General features: G+C 40.5%; 1 protein-coding gene and 1 non-coding gene across 8 annotated transcripts in view; one reads left to right on the top strand and one right to left on the bottom strand.

The window, feature by feature from the left end:
* PCDH9 (protocadherin 9) overlaps nucleotides 1-27,130 on the bottom strand; it is a 2,211,246-nt gene that overhangs the window by 931,437 nt on the left and 1,252,679 nt on the right. The window lies entirely within an intron of this gene.
* Nucleotides 8,388-8,502, top strand: LOC142491758 (U5 spliceosomal RNA). The gene has a single exon (XR_012800511.1). It is a non-coding gene; the product is annotated as a U5 spliceosomal RNA (small nuclear RNA).

Genomic DNA, 27,130 nt, shown 5'->3' with positions numbered 1-27,130 from the left:
ATGGTACTGCATTTGGTCATAGCTGTGCAGGTCGAGAGGAGCACTCATATCGCCTTGATCTTAGCCAAAAGGCCGAGAAGCGGCCACCCACAGACAGCTTTTTTTTTCTTTTTTTTTTTTCCTCCCGAGAGGGTTGCACCCTCTCGCTCATCGGGTCCCAAACCACTTCAGTGGTTCGGGAGCATGCCTTTGGACTGTCCAACCGAAGTCAGACCCGCCCTCAGAACACAGTTTCCCTGAAGGTTTCAGCCCGAAAGCCTAGGTCTCCAGGGACATTGATGCCTTCCTCCGTTAGGATTCAGGACATCCGTCTCTTCCTCCCTCTGGCCCGAGGCCCGCAAAGGAGTTCGCATCATCTCCCCTCTTTCGAGGGTTGTGCGGGTGCACCCCAGCCCCGAAGGGCTGGTTGTTCGAATGCCATCCCCCCTTAGCCCGAAGGCTCAGGGGTTCTGTGGTCCGGGGCCTGGACACCACCTCTCAAAGAGCTAGAGGGCCAAATGCTTGCCACAGACCTTTCCTACTGAAGCCCCAGATAGGATGGTACTGCATTTGGTCATAGCTGTGCAGGTCGAGAGGAGCACTCATATCGCCTTGATCTTAGCCAAAAGGCCGAGAAGCGGCCACCCACAGACAGCTTTTTTTTTCTTTTTTTTTTTTCCTCCCGAGAGGGTTGCACCCTCTCGCTCATCGGGTCCCAAACCACTTCAGTGGTTCGGGAGCATGCCTTTGGACTGTCCAACCGAAGTCAGACCCGCCCTCAGAACACAGTTTCCCTGAAGGTTTCAGCCCGAAAGCCTAGGTCTCCAGGGACATTGATGCCTTCCTCCGTTAGGATTCAGGACATCCGTCTCTTCCTCCCTCTGGCCCGAGGCCCGCAAAGGAGTTCGCATCATCTCCCCTCTTTCGAGGGTTGTGCGGGTGCACCCCAGCCCCGAAGGGCTGGTTGTTCGAATGCCATCCCCCCTTAGCCCGAAGGCTCAGGGGTTCTGTGGTCCGGGGCCTGGACACCACCTCTCAATGAGCTAGAGGGCCAAATGCTTGCCACAGACCTTTCCTACTGAAGCCCCAGATAGGATGGTACTGCATTTGGTCATAGCTGTGCAGGCCGAGAGGAGCATTCATATCACCTTGATCTAAGCCAAAGGGCCAAGGCACCCAAAGCCAGCTGTTTCAACCTTGATGGGTCTCAAAATGGGTCTCATCAGTGTGGGGTTGGTTAACTGGGTATGCAAAGAAGCTAAAGGATGGGGTTTACCATACTGAGTTATGGTGAGTATAAAAAGTGACAAAAACCCTCCACAGCAAAGCAAATATGCAAATGTAAATACAACTGTATGCTCATCTGCATGTCTTAGGCAGGTCTGCAACCCCGCCTTTCAACATTATCACCCAGCACACAGCACTTCCATTGCAGCAAGGGATTCTGGGAAATGACATGCAAATGAGCACACAGTGCCACTTTTTGCTTCAAAAAACATTTTTAACATGGATCCTTATATATATATATACAGTGGTCGACAAATCACCAAAAAATCTACTCGCCGAACAAAAACATCTACTCGCCACCTAGTAACACACGTGTGCTGCTTGGGCCAATAGGAGCTCGCCACGATGTTAAATCCACTCGCCCGGGGCGTGCAAATGTATAGGTATGTCGAACACTGTATATATATATATATATATATATATATATATATATATATATATATATATATATATACACATAAAGACAAAAATTAATGAAGTAGCGCCTCTAATATATCTTAAACAAAGCTGAAGAAGAAAATATATATATATACACATGTAAAAGAAAAGGTGCACACTCCATAGTGCGTACATGTATAAAAATAACATAATTATCCGATACACCTGTTATGCACAACACTTCTGCTTTTGTTGAAGTTGCTCTTCGGACTGATCTACACAAGCCAGGCATCCACCTCCAGACTCCTCACTAGCTGGCATGGCAAATGGTGTCCTGAGCTTTTATTAACTACTGGACTTTTTATCTCTTACATGTAAGTTACTACTTGCACTATTTACTGTATTTTCAATACATATTACTTTACCCTTGGTGCGCTCCTGTGCTTTTTCTTTAACAAATTAACTACTTTTTTACTACTACTACTACTACTACTACTACTTATCAAGACTGTTCATGGTCCCAAGGTTCAACGAAGAAGCCAGCCACTCCTCCTTCTCTTACCGTGCCTCCCAAAACTGGAACAACTTACCGGAGACTCTCAAAGCCACCACCAGTTTAAGTTCTTTCAAAACTAAAGGTGTCTCACATTTTAATCTGGTCTGTAACTGTTACATACGCCTATAATATATATTATCTTTAACTGTGCATGCAATGTCTTGTACAATATAATGTATATGTAACTGTATTTGTAACCATGTATTATTTGTCATCTTAACTCTATGCCCAGGACATACTTGAAAACGAGATGTAACTCTCAATGTATTACTTCCTGGTAAAATACAGTATTTTATAAATAAATAAATAAAACCACTACTACTACTACTACTACTACTAACTACTTTTCTATTATGGCATATTTTTAAGGTTGTAAATGAAATTCAAATGTATATAAACAAGATTTTGGAGAAGGTTAATCACTATCATTATTTTAAGTAATCATAAATAGTGCCTAATAAGTAACAAAGCTGTAAATGAGATGTATCATTTGTCTGATTCAGGTTGAGGTTTAAATCTAATTATTTTGTGAGCTTGTTACACAAAGATTTGACAACTTTTATGCGAGATAATGGAATGAATCAACATGGGACTTTTCATTATCCTATAATCTTACTTTTAATGCAGAAAATTATTACAAAGAATAGAGATACTCAAATATTTCATAGACTCTGGGTTGCCTGCTAACTAAAAATGAAAACAAAAAAATAAGAATAAAATGCAAGGGAAATTGTATTTTAAAACATCAGTTCTTCCAATTTACCTAGATGTTAAACTGAATATATTGAGCCATAACTTTTGTGCCTTTTTTTACAGTAATTACAGATTCTTTGTATATTAAAACTGCAGTTAAAGCTGTCGTTAAAAAAAAATATATATATATATATTTTTTTTTCTCCCATTCAATATGTGCATCAATACAATCTGCTTACTGACAAGTGATTAGCTAAGCTGCAGATCAATCCAGTCTCTTGTAATCAATCGCTTTGCTCAGGGTTATTTAATTCAGCATTATGGGAAATGTAGTTCTGGAATATGATTGACTGGGCAGTTACTAGATACAATTGGTGGACTGCTAGAGAGAGGGCGGGGCTCAAGAGCCAGAGCCTATCAGAAGGGGAAGGGGGCTGTCACTTTGGAAATGCTTCCTATATTAGAAACATTAAAAATTTCTTTAAAACATTTGTTTTAATTTTTTAAATGCTACAAGTATTTTCTCATAGTACAGAACTGATTTATTAAAAAAATTCACACATGTAGGATATTGCTTGAATTGCTGCTTTAAGCAGCATTTAAACGTCCCAAATTATAATTACTGAAACTATCAATTATTTATATTGTTTAAGCTTCACATGACCGGTCAATAAATTTGTGCATTTTGTGCATGTGATATGTACTTAATTTCACATGTCTTATAGACAAATTGAACATTTGGTATTTCAACAAATCTGGCTTTGTAGATTAGTGTACTTTATATTTTAGTACGATGCAAACATTGGTTTTTATGCATTATTTGCAATGTTATTAACAGAAATATGAAAATGAATGGTGAATTGGTGCCACTGATAAGCAAATGGGATATAGCAAATTTCTCACAGCAATGCAAAATGTCTGAAACAGCTTGACTGTGACCATTGAGCTGATGTGTAATTGTGCAAATTTGCAGATATAGAAATTCAATTAAAACATAGCACCCACAATCGATCATGCTTATCACATTAGTAAATAAACCTCATGCTATTAATACATATATTCTTATTCAAAACAATACATTGAACCAAAAATATTTTTAATAGGAAAGTTATACTGCATTTACTAAGTAACGCTAAGGGGCCTATGTATCAAGGGGAAATTGGTGCAATTCTGGGGCAATTGCTTCAAATGTATAAAATGGAAGTGCAGATTTTTTGCCCCAGAATTGCTCCACATTTCCCTTGATACATAGACCCCTAAGCATGGAAGTCTAACTATTATAAAACCAGTGCAAAACTAGTGCAAAATAAGTACACAATGTTTTTGATGATGATAAGATTGAGATAGATTGAGTTTTGTTCTTTGATAGATTGAGTGCTGTATTTTGCCCCAGTTTAAAGCAACGAGAGTTTGATATATGACTGCCCTTGTCAAACTCTAATATCTTTTGCCCAGGCAAAATCCGTCAAAGTAGAGAGGAAAAAAAACAAATGGATGTGACACGTCAATATGATTCCGAAGATGAAAGGAAAAACATGTTTTCACATTGTTAAAAAAAAGTGGATTTTTAATTTATGTTTACTATTTAAAAGATTTAGTATTGCAGCAATGGTATTGCTTCAGACCAATCTCATTTTATCTGTTAAAAAAGAGCCTCTTCAAAACTGTAAAAAGCGAGACATAACTTAATCCCTTGTAGGCCAAGATAATACTTTTGTAATTATTTACAGTATGTAGCCCAGCCCCATGACTACACTATTAAAATTGCCTTGAAATTATATATATATATATATATATATATATATATATATATATATATATATATATAGCAAATAAACAAGAACAATAGGCACTCTGTCGGGAAATTCAAGATGATGGGTGCAAATCCTGTAGAGAATAAATAAGCAATACGATACCGTGTTTTAGACGAATATCAAGAGGCAGCACTCCAATAGATGGTCAAAAAAGCTTTGTAATATCAAGATATCATAACCAACGTTTCGGTCCTACATGCAGGACCTTTCTCATGTAGGACCGAAACGTTGGTTATGATGTCTTGATAATACAAAGCTTTTTTGACCATCTATTGGAGTGCTGCCTCTTGATATTCGTCTCAAACACGGTATCGTATTGCCTATGTATATATATATATATAAAAATTATTAAATTACTTAGTTTTTATATATTGTCTTTTTCAGTTGCAGTTCATTTCACTAATTTCCCTTTAATTGGTATTCTCTAATAAGTAGCAGTGGTGCACAGTTATGATTTTCTAATGAATGATTTGATCAAATGTGATCTACATAATTACCAGGCTGTTCATACAACTCTGTTCCATTATTTCCTTGGGACACTACCAGGTACATGTCAAGTAACAAGGCAAAAACTGCAGTATTTTAAGATAAACAAAATAAATTAACAATGTTTATTTCTCTTTAATAAGTAACCTTAATTATAGAAAAGCATTGTATTCACCACCAAATTAACATTTAATAGCTCTTTCACACTATCTTTAATCTTGGAATGCTTAAGATATGTCTACAACATGGCATATGGGTTATACTGTGCAGGTTCAATGTCATCAGATGCTGAAGTCTTTGTACCTCATATTAAATTCTTCCCTCAAGCAAACAGACCATGGACCATAGAAATCTGGCTATGACATTCCATAGCTCTGAAAACAGATGCTTAGTGGTTAGTGCTGAGTCTAGTTGCTCAGCTCAATCTTTCCAATAATACACTGGAAATTAGGGATGCTTTTCTTCTTGGTAATGACAAAATATTTAAAACTGTAGCCATAAAAACTCTGAATGGGAGACTTTTTAGGCCTTAAAGGGTTATGTATAATTGCACTTGTGTACAATGTTGCCACATTGAAAGGTATCACAACCTGCAACTAATGTATTTTCCAATCTCTATTACCAGAATGTTATATGTGGATTGGAGCCTTCAACATAAATCCTGCAAAGAACCTAGGAGCTAGGTAAATCAAACCAAAAACAATCCTTTTTAAGTAATGGGATTTTCTTTATTGATAAATCTGAATCCATTTATTCATACAATGTTGGTCAACAATTTGCAAATGGAAGAGTTTGATAATGGCTATTTTCTCCTCCCATTCCATATATTGAGAAGTGGGGTAACAGTGCAAAGTTAACAATCACATACATTAATCTTTAATCATACTTAAAATCTAATCTGTTGCCTCTAAAATGCATTCACATAAAGTGAATTTTCCAGTCCTTGTCTTATGCGCATGATTTGTACTGTTTCCTGGACAAATTATATTAGATAATATTTCTAATGTCTGACACTTAAAAAAATGTACAAACTGTATGTTTTGCTTTAAAATAGCAATGAAAATGTTACAAGGGTTATTAACAATGTGTATCTTTTCAAACAAAAATCTATCATAGTATTTTTGGACAATTTTGCCCCACTTAAAGAAGTACTGTGGAGAATGATCATGTGGAGAGATTGTGCATGGATTTTCTTGCTGAACATATGTTAATGGTATGCACACAATTGTAATTACTTGCTGATACTTCCTTCCTCTCTCCTTAACTAGACTGCCAGGTCTGAGCTGGCAATTATGTCATGCCTTGTACTGTACCTACTTACTGTATGAAATGTCTTAGACATATACATTCACACATGTTATACATATGCTAGTGGGCAGAATGGTAACACGCTGAACTGCACGATAGTATTACTTGATAAATAATTCCCTTTGTCCAATATATTGTGATCTTCTTAGAGGATTTTTTTTTCTTTTATGTTTTTTGCATCTCTGAAGGCCCTCTGCACAAATTTCGAGCCAACAATCTTTCACTACCTATTTTGTGACTTAATTTGGATGGTATTATCTGTACTAATAAGCACTTATTGTTTATATTATCATGTAATCAATCTGCAGCCTTTGGGACATTCAGTGCATTGTGTTGCAATATGTTGCAAGACCCTTTGGCAACAAAAAGATTAACAGTTTCTATTTATCTGAGGCACCCTTGCTGATAATAATTCAATTGAATAAACTATTACAACTAACAAACTCAGATACAGCGCACAGCCAAACAAATATTAAAGGATACAAATTTCTTCTGAAAAAAAGGGGAGCGCAGCTGCTCACGTGGAAAGCATGTATAAAACAAGAAATTAAAAAATGCACAATAGTGAAGCCAATATGGGTGAATTATAAAGTGTTATAAACAGGGTAAGTGTTAAACTCACAAATTCCCCCTAAATGGAACACGGATCACTATTACCCCCTCCCCCCCACCCCCCCGTTGGGATAGGATCTGCTTCTCTCTTGCCCGTGCTGCCTCTGGTTGTGTATTCTTTCCTACCACCTGGGATATATTAGCTTCCCCTCTCTCACCATGCTGTCCCTGGTGTGGGTCTTTCCCGGCTCTTCATGGACAATATGTCAGACGGAGGCCGTCGGGGGGGAGCCGCCGGGGGACAAACTAATTAGGAAGGCACGCAACAGCATTGCTCTATTAACTACTAAAAATTGCAACACATCAATATTGTTCAATATTGAAGCAGACTTCAGTGCAGAGCATACTTCTACCCCCGCTCCCTTGACACACACAGACCTCAGCAGACTTCCTCTCCCCCCCTTCCCTCGCTCCCGCTCCCCCGCCTCTCCGATTGGCTCCCTGCCACACCATGTGACGCGTCGCCGCTAGGGATCACAAACTGGCTGTAGCCCCTGGTGGCTGACGCGTCACCGTGCGCAGTGAGCCTGGGAGCGCGGAGGGACCAGGGACAGCCAGGGAGAAGGAAAGGGGCAGGTGAGAGGCACGCGCATGGCCGCACGCACCGCCGTCTGCACTGGGGACCTAGCCTAAGTGGTTTATGAGCCGCTTTAGATTATTTACACCTTTTTCACTAAATTGGTGATATATACTGTGCTATTGTTTTTTTGCACTATTATCACTGTGTAAATACTCTTTTTATTCACTTTTACTACCACTTATTAAGCATACAATAATCACATTTATTACACTCCTATCCCATTTTAGAGCACCCAGTTACAATCCCTTTCATCCTGAATTAAAGGATACCGCCTCGAGCTATAAAACCCTAAAGTTTCAGTACTAGATATTTTTGGGGGTATATTCATTGAAGACTGTTGAAACAAACAAAACAAATGTTCTCTTTATTCATTTTATTTCTATTTCTATTTTGATGGTAAATATATATTTTATAGTTACACTATTTGTAACTGACACCGTTCAGATCTGTGTGCATGTTTGTCATTTGTTATCAGAAATGTAAGCTAGCATCTCTCCTGTAAGACCTAGAAATGAATGCATCAGGAAAACTGAAAATCATTTTAGTGGCAGACCTTAAAAAAGGAGTTATGGTTTACTGAACAGGTGTACATTGTTTTCTCCAAATATTCAAGCAATTAAGTTACAATTTAGTATTGAGAGGATGTAAGTAGTAATGTTCTCATGTCCGAAGACGATTAAAAATAGAATAACAGATACTCTGATTTCTCTTCAAATCGAATAAATCTTTCGCCTTTTACTAAAGATTTCCGTGGAGAGGAACAATTAGGAGTTTCATTTAATTTTTTGATGCCCGGCTCATGCTGGGCTAAAAAAAAAAAAAAAAAAATAGAATAATAGCATATGTATCACTGGAAGAAATACCATTAACCCATTCACTGACAGAATGGTCAGCATGCATTGCTTTGTAAATAATTTGTAGTCCACCTGGCAATATACAGATGCAGCCACGAGTATTAGAACTCTTGCCTGGGAGAGTTCTGGGGCAGTCTCACAGTAAATGCCACAACATTGTCAGAACCTTGCCTCAACATATCTGTGAGATTCTTAATGGCCCATAGGATTAATACAGCAGGGGTCCCTGCAGTCCCATTCAGTTTGAATGGGACTGCAGGGACCCCCTGCTGTGTTAATCCGATGTGCCATTAAGGGGGTTATGCACTAAGCAGTCATAAGTGGGTTTTCTGGGTGATATGCACAAAGCAGTGATACGTGCTTTTATGTGAGATAACTGCCTTTATAGCGTGATACTGCCTGCTGTGAGATTCACAAAGCAGTGAAAACAGTGCAGCATCGTGCTATAATGGATTTTTATCTCACTTAAATGCACTTTTCACTGCTTAGTGCATAACCCCCTATGAATCCCACAAAAATGTTGAGGCATGCTGAGGCATTTACTGTGAGACGGCCCCAGAATCTCCCAGAATTTCCCAGGTAAGTGTTCTAATGGATGCATCAGTAAGAGTTAATATGTTGTGATTAATAACTAATGACTAATGTACCATAGAAGCAAGGATGCTATCTGTTGTCTGATGAATTTATGATAACAAATCCTCTACCATCAATTAGTTTCTCACATTTTGTTTGTAAAATATCAGTCTAACCAATTACTTTAATTAGGTTTCAAGTCTGTCGTGCTGAGGCCCTTAACTATGTATGGAAAGTAATTTTAAAGCATTCACGTGTTCACTTTTATTGCATTTATAGTTCGCAAGATACATTATGTACAAAAACCTGTCTTTTTATGGACTTTACCTTTTTTCCTATAGCAGAGGTATATGTCTGTATGTGGCTGTCTTTTCTAACAAGTGATGAGTCAGCATTTTCACAGTAAGCAGCAATAAAATAAAAACAGGTTCCTTTCTTTCTGCACTCAAGATTCGCTGTTCTTGCAACATTATGTTACTAAGATAATATTTTTTGAAGATGCCAACAATAACCGTGGATATTATAGTACAAAACTAATTGTACCATCCATTTAAAAAAATGGTTTAACAGAACATTTTGTATGCATTAATAACAAATTGTTATAATGTGGCTATCCCACTGTATGACAATGACAGGTTGAGGCATCCTGATGAATGTTGGCATGCGTATGTGCATTTCAGCAGGGATTTCTACCTTAAACTATATTTTATAATCCGTTTCTATGTCTGATATTTGACCTTATTGTATGGTTGTTTTCTATATTTAGTTAGCCTGTATCGATAATGCATTTTAAGGTCAAGGTCAGCTATCATGGGATGGAGCTTATTCCATACACATAGATATTAATCATTCCTAGAAACTACTACTGCTCTACTGACTACATTTGCAAGAAAGGATCGCAGTCTGTAAGTCAGAATTTGGCCAACTGCAGATATGGTTTCCTTTCCTAACCCATCCTGGTTAACATTGATAATAAATATGCAGTCCAACGAAGAAGTTATATAACACAAAGCTCCGTATGTGACTTACTAGGTTACCACCGGATTATGCCTTACCACTTCAAAAAACAAAGTTAATGTAGCTTTAATATATGCAGCCTTCGATTAACTTTATTTAAAACAAATTAGTTAAGCTGCCGATCGATTAGTTCTCCCATGACCAATCAGCAAAATCCTGCATCCCAGCATTCACTAACTGGTTGCCTTTTAGTTTCAATCAAACTTCAGTCAGTGTAAATCAGCAGCTACAATGTATCCTTATATTACCAACATAACATTATCTATTGTTACAGTTTACAGCTTAAACTGCTGGGAATTTTGGCAACAAATGATCACAAACAGGAAAGTGTTACACAGATCTGCACTGCTTTGGAGGGGGCTTAAACCTGTTATAGAAATCAAAGAATGCTCAGTATATTAAAACACATTAAAAATGGCATTAAGCGGAGGCGCATGCGCGATGGCAGAGAGTATGGATGCATGATTCCAGTGCTCCATGCCCCGCTCATAATATAAAGAAATAAAATACCTTTACTCCATACTGAATTGCTAGAATTTAACTCCTATAACTCTACTAAACTACCAGGATGTCAAAACGGGCAGCCAAAACGCCGAAATCAAAGGGGCTCCCGCTATATTTTAACAGCACAAGGAGCAGCGCGGCGGAGGCCATAATGGCGCCGAGTTCAAGTCAGGGCTCTGATTCGGAACAGGAGGGAGAGAAGGAGGACGGCGAGAACGCTGAAGACAGGCCAGTTAGGCTTGGCGATTTTAATCGCTTGTATACCGACCTCAAAACCCTTTTGCAAGCAGAAATTAAAGAGCAGGGGAGGGAAATCAGTAGCCTGGGAGAGCGCACAGGTCGAGTTGAGACCCAACTGGACATTGTTACCACCGCAACCAAACGCAATGCAAAAAAAACAACAGAGATGCAGATCCAAATTAATGACCTGAAAGAGAAGCAGGAAGACGCAGAAAATCGGGAGCGTCGCAATAATATAAGGATACGGGGGGTCCCCGAAGAAACGGGGGATTGCGAGGAATTCGTCCTGAGATGGATGGGGGAATTGCTGCCGGATACCCCCAGGGAAAGACTGGAGATGGATCGCTGCCATTGAGCCCTGAGAACGAGGCCTACACAGTCAGATCAACCGCGGGATATCATAGCGCGGTTGCACTTCTACAAGACCAGGGAGGCCATCCTCCACAAGACCCGCGCTACCCCTACAGTAGAATTCGAAGGAGAAAAATTGCTCATCTTCCAGGACTTATCCCCCCTAACCCTGCTGCGACGCAGGGCCCTGCTTCCAATCACAAAAGTGCTGAGGGACAACAACGTCCGATACCGTTGGACTTTCCCTTTTTTATTGGGGGTAGCGGGGGTGAGGGGGGTGTTTGGCCCTTGGTGTGAGTTTAGGACTTGCAGCAGCAGCACAATTAATAAATAAATCTAAATAAATAAATGAATATAAATAAATACATTTAAAATACATTTTTATTGATAGTGTAGATGTGCAGAGGGTCTCCGGAGCTGAACCGCTGTGGTTTTAGGTCTGGGGACCCCCTGCTCCCCGAGATACAGGCCCCTTTAGGGGGTGCCGGTATGCCTCTGCTTGGGTTACAGGCTGCGGTCACGTGATCGGGACCTTTAAACCAAGCAGAGGGATACCGGCACCTCATAAAGGGGGCTGTATCTCGGGGAGCAGGGGGTCCCCAGACCTGAAACCAACGCGGTTCAGCTCCGGAGACCCCCTGCACATCTACACTATCAATAAAAATGTATTTCAAATGTATTTATTTATATTCATTTATTTATTTATTTATTTAGATTTATTTATTTATTTTTTGGCGGCTGCTGTGTGTGTATTTTTTTTATTGTGGGTAGTGGGGGTGGGTGAAGGGGGTATTAGCCCCAACGGTGGCTGTTTAGGGCTTGCGGGGGGGTAGCGGGAGGGCTTAACCCCTTCATGACCGTAGCGGTATTAACTGCTACGGCCGTGAAGGGGTTAAGTGCACCCGCAACCCCCCCTCAAGCCCTAAACTCACACCAAGGGCCAAATACCCCCTTCACCCACCCCCACTACCCACAATAAAGCGGGCACGGTGGGTTAACCCCTTCATTGCCTTAGCGGCTATCAGCTATGGTAATGAAGCAGCATTTCTGTATTTTTAATAATATTGAGCAGGAGCAGGGGGCCCCCTGAGTTTAGATTTCTGGCTCAGGGAACCCCCTGCTCACTGTACAATATTATTAAAAAAACAGAAATGCTGCTTCTTTACCATAGCGCATAGCCGCTAAGGTAAAGAACAAGTGTTTATTTATATATGTGTTTTATTTATACTATACATGTGCAGAGGGTCTCCGGAGCAGAACCGCACTGGTTTCAGGTCCGGGGACCCCCTGCTCCCCGAGATACAGGCCCCTTTAGGGGGTGCCGGTATCCCTCTGCTCTGCTTGGTTTACAGGCCGCGATCACGTGATCGGGCCCTTTAAACCAAGCAGAGGGATACCGGCACCTCATAAAGGGGGCTGTATCTCGGAAACCAGTGCGGTTCAGCTCCGGAGACCCCCTGCACTATAAATAAAAATGTATTTAAAATAATTTTTAATGTGCCGATGTTTGCGCAGAGAGAGAGCAGCGGATCTCTCTCTGCTGCAAACACATCTCGCCCCCCCGCCGGCCCATAGTATCATTTATGTATGTGCATATACAGTACTGTATGTGTACAGTACTGTATGTTAGGGGTTATAGGGGTTGTTGTTATACAGTATATACTGCACCGACACACTTTATTCGAGCAAATACCCGGTATGTACCTGGCAGATACCTGGAATGCGCCGCTCCTCACCTCTGACAAGCCCCGTTGCATTTGCCTTCCCAGCCTGGGTTCATGCCTGGCTGATGGGCGGCTGATCTGTTAAATGATAATGATTAGGATTTAATAGGCTGCAATGCTTCGCGTGTCTACCAGATGGCATAAATTCATGAATTGTAATGCAGTATATATATATGTACTGTGCAGTATTGCAGCCAACGGGAATAAAATGCTTCAATCCCTGCCGGAAAATACCTCAATGCACTCGGGCAGAAAACAGTCACAAACCTCAATACACCCGGGTATACCCGAATTCGTGGGACTAGCCGAGCTCGAATAAAGTGTGTCGCCAGTGTATATATATATATATATATATATATATATATATATATATATATATATATATATATACTGTGTATATACAGTACTGTATATATATACTGCAGTACAATTCATGAATTTATGCCATCTGGTGGACACGCGAAGCATTGCAGCCTATTAAATCCTGATCATTATCATTTAACTGATCAGGCCCCCGTCAGCCAGGTATGAACCGTGGCTGGGAAGGCAAACGCAACAAGGCATGCCAGAGGTGAGGAGCGGCGCATTCCAGGTATCTGCCAGGTATAAACTGGTCATTTGCTCGAATAAAGTGTGTCGCAGCAGTAGTAGCACCAAGTGTAATAAAGAAAAATAGATTACCTACTAAAAAAGTATTCTTTCCTAAACTAGTTGGATATTTTGCCTGTGGGCAATGTAAAATTTGCAAATATGTTTTAAAGTCTATAGTATTTACTAATATAGACAACACAAGATCTTATAACATCTCTTTGTTTATTAACTGTAGGACAGAATTTGTCATTTATATGTTGATCTGTGGGTGTCAAAAGAAGTATATAGGTCTCACGACACGTATGTTCAAGTTAAGAATACTTGAACATATGCGACTTATTCTTCAAAAAGACCAGACACACCCTGTGTCTAAACATTTCAGTGTATGCCAGGATGGGTCTCTTAACAATTTTAAATGTATAGCTATTGAGCAGGTTCCTGTACACTACAGAGGCGGTGATAGAGTTAATACGCTCTACCGCAGAGAGGCCCACTGGATTTTTACACTCGACACACTAATTCCCAAAGGGTTAAATACGGAATGGGATCTGAAATATTTCCTTTGAATTAATTAACCCATTCATATCATACACTATATTAATATGTACTCTAGTGGTCTTCAACTTTTACAATCTCTTGTTCTAAGGTAATTCTGTCATTAAGAGCCTTTTGAGTCCTTGTCATGTACTGTTAAGATAAAATATCTGATAAATTGATCACTATATGTTACTGCTATATGTTGTCTCATGTACATATAAAATTTGGATGTCCCTGGTTGTCATTTCTTATAATCCTTCCCCTTATCATCATTTTTTCTTTAATTCTGTTGTGTCCCTTTTTAACATCTGCCAGTATTTTATTAGAGTTTAGTCTTTAATGTATTTTTGATGCATGTGTTCTACTTTTCTATTTAAGATATAAATGTAGCACTAATCATTTCAAATTATATATTATGTTTTGTACATATTACTTGATATATCATTTAGACTAGCTGTTTTTATGATATTGTGTATGAGGTGACGTAGTGTTAAGCCCTTTTTTAATTAATATAATCACTACTTGTGATTATTCATTCCAGCTGCTAGTTAAGTGTACAGGAGGGGCTATATATATGAGATTAACTCACAGTCCCCATTATCCCCCTTGAGAAAGGGCTCTTAGAGCCTGAAACGCATAGGAGGTGTTTGTTTTTGTATTTTGTTTGTCCCTATTCTCTTTTTATGTAGCTTCATTAAACTTTTTTAAGCCTTCCACTTGGTGAGCTGATGGTGCCTTTTTTGGACATTGCGGTCTATTTTCCAATCTACTTCTACCTTTGTATTACTCCACGATTGGCTTGACGCACTGGGGCCTAGAGGGCGCGCTATTTGGGAGTTGGCATGCATCAGTTCTCCCTTGTGGATCTCACGGAAGAAGGGAGTGTTTACCGGACGGACCGGAGGTGCTCTGACGCACTTCCGGCACTCGGAAGCTCTGCGCTGTGGATGTGAAGAGACGCAGCTGATTTCGGGATCTTCACGGCAACACTGCCAGCAGGACAGCCAAGCAGACAAGTAAGGAGCGCTACAGTAGGGATCCACAGAGGTATCCATATTGTTTCTCTGTCACGCATTTATCCCAGGTAGCGGTGTCCATTGGAGCTCCTTTGCAGTCTGTTGCTGTCCTCAGTGATCTCTTCTATCAACATTTCACACGACACCCACGCATTGACTTTCCCTCGTTTTCAACCCCAGTTGTCCACCCAATTACATCATTATTTCTTTTACTCCCTGTTATAGAGCTTTTAGTAGCCTTGCCATATATGCTTAAACCCATGATGTTGTAGCTACGTCCTGAGCTGCTGAAAGAGTTAAACACAGTCCTTAGCCCACCTACTGGCAGCAATGGGCCATAATTAAATGTTTTCTAATCAGGTAGATGCAGAAACTGCTCAATTTCCGAGCTCTCTACCTACTTTATGAGGAAGGAGCTACAACAGAGAGTTGTCCTTGAGATGGCACTATTTGCATGTAAGAAAAATATGTAATTATTAAAATATTTTTATTTAACTATATGACAGAACATTTGAGATCAATTATTTCTGGGTATTTAAGAAAAAAAATACAGTGTAAAATGTGGGACAATATATTACATTTATGAAGTCACAATTGGGTCATGTTTGCATAATTGGGGATTTTAATTATCCAGACATAGACTGGGGCAATGAGATTAGCATTACAACAAAAGGAAACAGGTTTTTGGGGGTGCTTAAAGACAATTATATGACTCAAATTATTGAGGAACCAACCAGAAGAGGGGCAGTACTGGATTTGGTCATATCAAACAATGTAAAAGTAATAACAAATATTCAAGTCCTGGAACATTTGGGAAACAATGATCATAACATGGTCTCATTTGAAATAAATGATCAAAAAAACAGATTTCTTGGGTTCAACAAATACCTTAAACTTTAGAAAGGCAGATTTTAATAAACGGATGTCTAATCTACAAGTAATACACTGGGATGATGTTTTTGCAGGGAAAATGTAGAAGATAAATGGGCAGATTTTAAAACATTGCTAGAAAAGCACACTTATCAGTGTATAGCCTTGTAAACCAATGTGGCTAAATAAACAGGTAGGGGAGGAAATGGACAAGAAGTGGAAGGCGTTTAGATTATTTAAGACAGAAGGGACGGAGACATCGTATCAGAATTATAAGGAATGTAACAAAAATTGCAAAAGGGCAATCAAATTAGCGAAAATGGATAATGAAAAAAGGATTGCAATAGAAAGTAAGGTCAGCCTTAAAATGTTCTTTAAGTACCGTAATAACAAAAAAAATGAGAAAAGAAAATATAGGACCCTTTTAGTGTGAGATGGGTTTACAGATTATTGGAAAAAAGGAAAAAGCAGAGGTATTAAACAAATTCTTTGCCTCTGTGTTTACCAGGGAATAATCAAGTTCAATAGTAGTGCCGCAGGAAGAAGCCACAACCTCTTATAAATGAACAATTGGTTAATTAAGGAAGAAGTTCATTGGCAAAGTGAAAAAAATTAAGTAAATAAGGCACCAGGCCCTGGTGGCATACATTCAAGAGTTCTCAAGGAGTTAAGTTCAGTATTAGCCAAACCATTATATTTAATATTCAAGGACTCCATTTCCACAGGCTCAGTACCACAAGATTGGCGTAAAGCAGATGTGGTGCCTATATTTTAAAACGGAGCTAGATCCCAACCGGGGAATTACAGACCTGTAAGCCTGACTTCAATAGTGGGGAAACTTCTTGAAGGTTTAATACGGGATAATATTCAGGAATACCTAATGGAAAATAAAATTATTAGTAATAGTCAGCATGGATTTATGAAGGATAGATCATGCCAAACTAACCTTATTTGTTTCTTTGAGAAGGTAAGTAGGAATTTAGACCAGGGTAATGCAGTTGATGTGGTCTACTTAGATTTTGCAAAGGCTTTTGATATGGTTTCACACAAGAGGTTGGTGTACAAAATAAAGCAAATTGGACTCAGTAAAAATATATGCACCTGGATTGAAAACTGGTTAAAGGACAGACAACAGAGGGTTGTTATAAATGGAACTATTTCAGGTTGGCTAAAATCGTGAGTGGAGTACCTCAGGGATCGGTACTGGGACCCCTGCTTTTAACTTGTTTATTAATGACATTGAGGTTGGCATCGAGAGCAAAGTCTCCATCTTTGCTGATGATACTAAATTGTGTAAGGTAATAGAATCAGAGCAGGATGTAATTTCTCTTCAGAAGGACTTGGAGAGACTGGAAATGTGGGCAGGTAAATGGCAGATGAGGTTTAATACAGATAAATGTAAGGTTATGCATTTGGGATGCAAGAATAAAAAGGCGAATTACAAATTAAATGGGGATAAATTGGGGGAATCCTTAATGGAGAAGGATTTAGGAGTGCTTGTAGACAGCAGGCTTAGCAATAGTGCCCAAATTCATGCAGTAGCTGCAAAGGCAAACAAGATCTTATCTTGCATCAAACGGGCAATAGATGGAAGTAAACATAATTATGCCCCTTTACTAAGCATTAGTAAGACCTCACCTTGAATATAGAGTACAATTTTGGGCACCAATTTTAAGAAAAGACATTATGGAACTAGAGAGAGTCCAGAGAAGAGCCACCAAAATAATAAAGGGGATGGACAATCTAACTTATGAGGAGAGGCTAGCTAAATTAGATTTATTTACATTAGAAAAGAGGCATCTAAGAGGGGATATGATAACTATATACAAATATATTCAGCGACAATACAAGGAGCTTTCAAAAGAACTATTCATCCCACGGGCAGTACAAAGCACTCGGGCCATCCCTTAAGGCTGGAGGAAAGGAGATTTCACCATTAACAAAGGAAAGGATTCTTTACAGTAAGGGCAGTTAAAATGTGGAATTCATCACCCATGGAGACTGTGATGGCAGATACAATAGATTTGTTAAAAAAAAGGTTGGACATCTTTTTAGATAGGAAAGGTATACAGGGATATACCAAATAAGTATACATGGGAAATATGTTGATCCATGGATTAATCCGATTGCCAATTCTTAGAGTCAGGAAGGAATTTGTTTTTCCCCTTGAGACATCATTGGATGATATGACTCTGGGGTTTTTTGTTTGCCTTCCTCTGGATCAATAAGTAAGTATACATAAAGGATAAAGTATCTGTAGCCTACATTTAGCATAGTTGAACTTGATGGACGTACTTCTTTTTTCAACCTCATCTACTATGTAACTATGTAACAATTGCATAGTAAATCCTTTCATAATGGTATGTGAGAGATCTACATATATATATATATATATATATATATATATATATATATATATATATATATATATATATATATATCAAATGCAGAATAATAATTAATATATTCTAAGGTGAAATATTACATTAAGAGGTATTTAAAAAATGTAAAGAAATCCTGAAATAATCATACATATGGATGCTACCTCTTTATGTAGATTCATCTACTGTAGGATTGATATAAATATGGTACAAATCTGCTAAATAACACCAGGTTCATAGTATGATAATGTTGCAGTCTTGGATTGAAATTTCTACTTGCTACACCGTTCACAAGAGTACTATATCCTAATGAGCTCAATAATGTGTGTAGTGGATCATGATCACACTGTTTACTTGCAGTTGTTTGCAAGTTTGGATTTAGATTACTTACCAGGTTCCTTCTCATCCAGGTCAACCTGAGAGGTTTAAATGACCTCCAGCATCCATTGCTCATATGGAAAATGCTGAAGCTCTGCTAGTGGTCTGCCTCTTTTTTTTCTGGTCTCCTGGTCATGATCAGCTAAATAAAAATTCAGCTTTCTCTTGCTGTCTGCCCATCATTTATTTTTGTATTTGTGTTACGCGATTAGCATTGATGCTGCTCAAGATACTTGTACCTGACCATATTTTATTTTGTCCACAGTGGATGTGTGGCAGCACTGCTCTCCGATCAGAATGACATACTGTATGTCTCCACACTGCGATTGACTTGATTCTATTACAGTATGTTCTGCACTCTTTTTCAATAAATGACAATTTAAGGTGAGAGCAGTAATTTGCTACCCTAATAAGAATGTAACTCGTTCATATGCAGTATATTTTGATACAGATCTGTGTTACAGTATTTACTACTACTCCACTGTAATTTTGCAGGCATTATTCCATTATATATTAAACTTGCTTTTATCTATTGAATCGGCATTTAAAGATGGATTCAATTTGTATTGCAGCCCAATCATGCTCTTACCATCAACTTGTGTTATTCTTAATTTATATGTAGTTATTTCTTAATTTCCTGCTGTTTAAAAATGCATATATTAATACTTATGCAATCTACAGTTCAATACTCAACAACTCTACAATACATTTTTCTGTGCTCTAGTACATTTGCAATATTTAATATTTTCATTTGATTTCCTTTGTTATTTTTCTTTCTTTCTCTCATTCTTTGGGGGCTATGCACTAAGCACAATGGGTTTGCGTTCTGATGTTCAAAAAAAACACGTCCGTTAAAAAATGAGGCCGGGGATGCGATTCACTAAGGCCTTGAGCCATTTTTTTAACGTACGTGCTCAAAACACCCACAGCGTACATGTTGCTTTTCTTCCCCCTGCTAGCGTTCTTAAACTTCACGTTCGCTAGCTGCTAGAAAAAAAAGCCGCATGTAACATTTGCATGGAGATTTGCCATCTCCATGCAAGGCTGTTACAGGCGATCGTACACTAAATAAATACACTTGAATAATAGTACATACCGACACCCTATAACGGGGCCTGTATCTCCTGAAGTAGGGGGTCTTCGGACCTGAAACCAATGCGGTTCAGCTCCGGAGACCCCCTGCAGATCTACACTATGAAACACATGTATATTAAAAAAAGAATTAACAAACATCAATACACGACCCCCCCCCCCACTTGCCCTAACACATACAGTACAAATTACAATTATCCAGACATGGATAATAGATTATTTGCCCATTATTAAACACTGCATTAGCATACCTAAATAAAGTAAATAAAAACAGTAGCCAGCTAATCCAATGAATACTAGCAGTAACAACATCAACAATGAATTATTTAAACCATTAACCAATGAAACCAATTATTTCCTAAACCAACTCAAAATGAATAGTAACACTAACCAATCAAACCAATAAATTACTACAAAATTAATGAATGTAAACATTAAAAGACAAAGAAATACATTCAAACAATATCTGAAATAACCATAAAACGCATTAGCTAACATAATACAACATTAACTACAAACGAACACCAATCGCAAACATTTTATTACCATTAAGCAGGAAAAAAACAAACAATCACATCCACATAAGAAATTGAAATTAAAAAACCAACAGCAATACAAAGCCACAAATGCCCCCCCCAAATATTGTCATAATAATGTATTAATCTGTACCCTAAAGTGGTACAGATTAATATATTATCAGTCAATGTGCCTCCCCCAAAACATCAAAAAACACATCCAATGAAGAAACCTGTAAAAAGAGACATTTACAAACATTCAATATATTACTTACCATTAGAAGCGGTGGACCTCCGACTCCCGGGGTAACAAGAAGCTCACGTTCCTTGAAGGCCTCCAACAGCCTCCGATGCCATCTGCCATGAAGATCCGGATTAGGTACCCAAATCTATTTTTTTCTTTCTTTAATCACCTTCTTCTATCTTCATCTGTCACCATTTCTTGATCTTCTTTATCTTCTATCTTCATCTGTCAATCCAAAAACCCCAATGGTAAATCCCAACTGATGTTGTCTCATCGTCTTCTTGGGCTCAAATGAGGCGTCACGGCCTTAAATAGGGCTTGTGACGTCACATTTAGCCTTAAAATGGTTAACAGCCACCTGATTGGCTGTTCAAACTATGTTACGACTTTAATTAATTTTTTTTACATGACGTCACTTAAAGGGAATGATGCCAGCCAATCAGAATGGCTGTGCTTCATTTGTCTTTAATATTACGTGACGAAGCCGGCGTCACATGGTATTTCAGACAATCAGATCGTGGGAACCAATTCACACACTCTGATTGGCTGAAATACCATGTGACGCGGCCTTCTTGGATTTAGTGAAGTCATCTTAAAGCCAAATGAAGCACAGCCATGGGTGCTGGAGTAAGTGAGCTGGTGGTTTCCGAATGAGCATCGGTGGACAAAGGGTCAGAGCGGGTGGATGTTTTGGAATCGGTGGTGGTAGGTAATGGCAGTGAAAAATCTGGGACATCCGATTCAGCTTCGGTGGTTGCAGGGGCACTTCTGGAGCCTGTCCAAACAACTTGATCCTTGTTGAGTTTGGCCATTTTCTTCTTCACATAATAAGGGCCAGGGTTCATTGCCTTGGGAGCCTTATATTCACATAATATTACATTAGTATACAGGTTGAGTCATTCTTTGTGGGTAGTTTCATTTATAGTTCATCTCAAGTTACACAAGGTTGCTTGAGCCTAGATTAATCCTATAATAGTAACATTCAGCATTAGCTAAAAGATTCTGAATAACTTAAGGTTACATATTATTATAGATATGCCTTGAAATTGATCATAAAATAGGTGCTTAAAATAGCTAATGTGTTAAAGATACTCATAATGATTAACTATATTGTTATAGTACTGTACCTAGTTTGATCATTAAGTAAAGTGAAAAAATCTATTTCCAAAGGAGATCTCAGTCTTATGGTAATTATAATGGTGGATGGCTTTAGTTGTGGATATAGAAAACAGAATTGATGCAGTTGTTTTTATTCTATTAGGTCCGGCTATCCAATAAGAGGTAGTATTGAGATTCCCTTATTATGTGCAGGTAAGTATCAAAAAGGATTAATATTGTAGAATGATGATAAAATAATGCTGCCAGAGAACATGAGGCATAGGTTTAGATGTATGGTGAGAAGAAAAAACCCTCACTAATGCCTTGTTGAAAAAGTGTACCCAGAGTGTAAATCCATTTAGATTCGCGTTTCAGGAGTTCATTGACCCAATTACCCTGTCTTATCGTCCCAGGGATATGTTCAATTCCTTTAAAGGATAGTCCTGTTAGGTCACCATTGTGATGTACATTCCTATGTTTAGGTAGGGGGGTGTCACTTTTATTCCTAATGTCAACTATATGCTCAAGTATTCTTCTTCTGAATTGGCGAAAGGTCTTCCAAATATATTTCCTGCTACATACACATACCAAAAAGTGCCACATTATGGAGTTTCTACTTATCCTGTCTATTGGGATTTGCAACCTCTTTTCTGTTGTATACATACATATACCATCTGGCATATTACGCCAGTGGTCCTACAGTTTGTAAAGTCCGCATGTGCCACATATTAGTGTAATTCCAGTTGGAAAAATCTTTTCTTACATGCATTTATTGGCTCTGCACCCCATGCATTTAAAATTACCATTTTGTTTGTTCTCTAACCAATTTGAATTTTTGACATCTTCGAAGTGGCTATGTACCAACATATCTTTTTAATTGGCTGATCGCCTACTCACAATTGAAGGCTTTGAATGTAAAACCTCACGTAGGTCTGAATCTTCCAAGAGCACATGCCAATGTCTTTGGAGTATTGTATGAATAGGCCACCACTGATTGTTATAGATACCTACTATTCGTACAGTCTTATCTGTAGTTGGAGGTGTTTTTTACTGAGGAGACTATTGCGGTCAGTATATTTGGCCCTATCATAAGTCTATTTGATACATTTTGAGCTGTATTCTCTCACTTTGAATCTCACCTGCATGAGTTTAGCTTTAATCTCGAATTCTTGCCTAGTGGAGCAGTTCCTCTTGGCTCTGAGGAATTGGCCCACTGGAATACTTTTAACTAGGGGTCTTGGATGATTGCTATTTGCGTGAAACAGGCTGTTCGTGGCTGTACTTTTCCTATGTACAGTCGTCTCAAATCGGCCATCACTGCCTTTTGTTATCACTAAGTCTAGAAAGATAACGTTATCTCCCCCTATATCATAGGTGAGGTGTAAATTATTCTGATTGTGGTTTAGTATCGTGATAAACTCCCTGAATAGTTCTTTTGTTCCTTTCCAGAGGATCACAATATTGTCAATGTATCTAGCCCACAATAGAATGTGGGCTGAGTATACATTGTTATCTTCACTAATTACTACTTTCTCTTCCCAACACCCCTGATACAGGTTTGCATACGATGGAGCACAAGTAGTCCCCATCGCTGTTGCCTGTATCTGATGGTAGAGTTTTTTTATTAAGAGAAAGTAGTTTCTCGTCAAAACTAATCCACAAATTTGGATAGTGAACTTGTTATGGTTAGTGAAGTGAAGACCTCTTGTGTTCAGGACGTATTCAACCGCTTTCACTCCAATTTGATGAATGATACTCGTGTAGATTGATTCAACATCTAGTATTATGAGCATTGTATCTTCGTCAATAACCACATCATGTAATCTTGATGTCAGGAATCCACTCCTGGCTTTGGCTGGAGCCCTTCCATCTGGAGCTTTGCAGGTTCCAGACAATCTATTCCCTGCTTCTGCAATCACTTGCCTCCTGCTGCCTCCTGTGCAGCTCTGGCCTGATTGGCCTCCTGTGCTATTTAGTGCCTGCCACACCCTCAGGAAGTTGCTGGACATAGACTTTGCAATCCAATGTTGCAAGTAACTGTGCTTGTCACAGACTCCGTGTTTGGCCTGCTGGGCTCCTTGTGCCTTGTATCCTGCTTCCAGTCCCCGGCATCCCAAGGCCTTCTTGCATAGCAGCCCCGGCGCTGTTTTCTTTGTTCCTGGCAGACTTTGCTTTCGCCACGCTGTAGCGGCTACGCTGGTTTCCCCAGCGTTTCCTGTGGTGTGTCTGCCTCAGTTACTATCTCTTTGTCTTTTCAGTGATCCTTTGCGTACCGAACCGGCCTGGCTGTGGATCCGCTCTGGTCTTCTACCCCTGGTCTGTATCCTGACCTCCTGGACACCCCATTCTGACCTACCTCCCGGCTCTGGACCCCAGACTCTCGGTACCACCTATCTTCTGGAATCTCCCTTCTCGTCTGGCGAGTATCTTACTTTATCTTATACTCCCAGATGGTTCCAGATGCCTATTTTCCACTTTCCAGGCATGTCCCCGTAGCTGTGGGTGCAGTTTGTTACCCATCTCACCTCAGTATCGGGGTCCCTCCTTGTTTGTGGCAGGCACGTACGTTACAGTATGTCCAGCCCCACAAACTCGGACCCCACTGAGGTGGGGTTAGGCCGGTTTCCCTCTGAAAACCGGTCCCAGTCTGCAAAACAGCCCCTGTCTAAAGATCAGTATCTATGCGAAATACTACCTCAGATAGAAGATCTGTTTATGTTAGCAGGTTTAACCCCTTTGCAACGCAGATGCCGTAATGATCTCATTAGTAAGGCTTACTGCCTCAATGACTTAAAACAGTCTCTGGCCACTTGTGTTGACTCCCCTGGTTCCCCTTTAACCTGGGATAATGTGAATCCTATCAAACTTGGCAACGCCCAAAATGCACTCTATGCCTTGGCCTTATCATTGGACATTCACCTAGTACACCAGGACCCTCTCTCCATGTTGGCTTATGCACAAAACACACTCTGTGTACTTCCCTGACTTTGGACATTTGCATAAAGAAACAGGACCCTCTCCTCGCCAGCTACGCTTGTACTCAGCATGGCCAGCGGAAAGGAGAAAGAGAATTTTTCAAACCAAGCTGTTGCAAGGAATTGGCCGGGATTGGCGCCAAATAAGGAACCCCGCCCTGCTGGGGGATATGGCGTGAAAGCTGTGGCCGCACCCTCCTGGACTTTGACAGGCTCAGAGCCAATTATGGGCCATAACGTGAATTTGTGGGACCCTCCTCTGATATTCACCAGGGGGAGGGGTCTCTATCTCTGCCAAGCGGGAACAGAGCTGACAGAGGGAGGAGCTAAAGGAGCTGGTGAACAGGAGAGACCACTGTGCCAAGTGTCTTCCTTAACCAGTACTACAAAAAGAGAGATGGACATTGGGGTATACCCCTATTCACTGGCAGGAGGCGTCCTGGTTGTCAAAGCTGGGCACGTCGCGGAGGTGGGAGCAGAGACAGCCAAGGTGATGGCTGGAGCCTCGCCCAAAATCAAGATAGAGCAAGCTGATCCCGGAGAATGGGAATCGCTCCTGATGATAGTGACAGAGCTTAGAGAGCAAGGGGCCTGCAACCGCAGTGAGAACCTGGAACTCACCGTCGGTCCCCTACGGGAGTGCCACTCCCCGAGTCGGAGCCTGCATCTTCGGACGAAGGACAAGCCAGCCTGACATCGGTGGTGATGCGCCTACCGACGGACCACTACAGCGGTGCTGTAAAAGAACCAGCCCTTACCTGCGAAGCAGCAGAGCTGAGTCTCGAGGTGCCAAGATCACCTGTGCGGAGGCAACCGGAGTGGAGGAGTCCCACGGCCATGGTGACTTCCAGCTGGAAAGGCGGAGGAGGCCCCATCAACAGCCGACGAAGTGGTGAGATACATCCTTACCCTCCACAGGCATCGGTGGCGGCGAAAACGGCAGGCCTAGCCAAAGCCCGAGCGGAGCGGCGAGAAGAACCATCACTTCCGGCGGCGGATGTCAGTCTGGAAGAAGAGGTTCCGGTAGGGAACCCAACCCAAGATGGCGGTGAGTCCCGCAAGAATGACGACGTCACATCCGGCGGATACAGCGGAGCCGGGTGGAAGATGGCCGCATCCTTGCGTCCACAGAGCTGCACCAGGTCGCCTGGGTCCGGGAAGAGCTGGCAGGCCCTGTGGAAGCCTGGGAATCGTGAGACGGGTGAACCGGAGTGCCAGTCCGATGGTTCCGGTCAAGGTAGCGAGAAGTTGCGGGTCGTAGCCCCGCGTCTGTCGACAGTGTTTCCCTATGCCCAACCCCCGGCCATAGTTAAGACACCTGCCCCTGTCACTTCCTCATCTGGGTCCCAGTCTAGCCAAGGGTTGTCTGGGGAGTCACGGGGCAGCGCTGATGAACGGACTGTGGAGAACCTGGACTGGGGTGATTGCTTTACCTCCAATGATGGAGCGGGGAGGGAAATGCATAGGAGAAAATAGTCATCTTGTACGAGTAATACTGATTGCAATGCTAATATAAAATGTAGGTCTAAGAGCCTTGGGTCCCATTCTAGGTCCACAGGGACATCGGGAGTGTCTTCTGGGGATTTGGGTAATATTGCTCCTATTGTGCCTGTTGCCCGGGTAAAACCCTATGTGCCTTCAGTGTCAGCAAGAGTTGCCAGGAATCGCCTAAAAGCTTTGCTTTATTTCCACCATCCATGGGAGGGAGAAATTGAGTTTGAGATGGGTTCCACTGATGAAGATAGGGAATTTAGTTCTGGGGAAGCAACTCTATTAGAGGAGAAGGAACCTTCCTATTGGAGTGCAGCAGAGGGGTGAGCAGCTAGACTGACCACTGTGAGGGGCAGGCTGCCCATAAAGATGTCAATAAAGATGCCCAAGTTCACCAAAACCTCATGTGTGAGTGTGGAGTTACTCAGCAGAGGAAAACACCAAGAAGGAGTTCCTCATCAGATCCATCTCCCTGCGGACGCAGAGATCCTGATGAGGTGGAGGCGCTGCACTGGATGTAGGTAGGACTCACGCACACTACCTCAGCTACCTGTCTTGCTGATATCCCCACCAACATCATGCGGGAGACTCAGGAGTCCTGTAGCCAACAGGTGCACCACCAGACACATCCGTGTAATGGGGAACGGTTAGACCACAGGGGCCAATGTGAGATTGGGTGGGTGAGGAGGGTCCAGAAACACTGTTACATATACATTCCTCCTTGGGCATAAATACTTATCCACTTACAGGAGTAATTGATATATTTATCAGATTTAGGAAAGTACTTAAGATAAAATACCAAACCAAATAGTAAATATAAAACACCTATATTTTAGTCAGTATCTAATAGCATCAAAGCACATGAAATCAATTTGTCACCTCCATAGTGCATAAAAAGCTCATGAACCAATGAGAAAAATATACATATAAAAACCTAATTATTTAGGATAATAGAGCCTTAGGTAGTTCAAATGAATAATGCACAG

Source organism: Ascaphus truei, chromosome 3, assembly GCF_040206685.1.
Source record: "Ascaphus truei isolate aAscTru1 chromosome 3, aAscTru1.hap1, whole genome shotgun sequence".
NCBI classification, from domain to species: Eukaryota; Metazoa; Chordata; class Amphibia; order Anura; family Ascaphidae; genus Ascaphus; species Ascaphus truei.
Note: the sequence above shows the minus strand (reverse complement) of the source record. Positions and strands in the feature narration are given on the sequence as shown.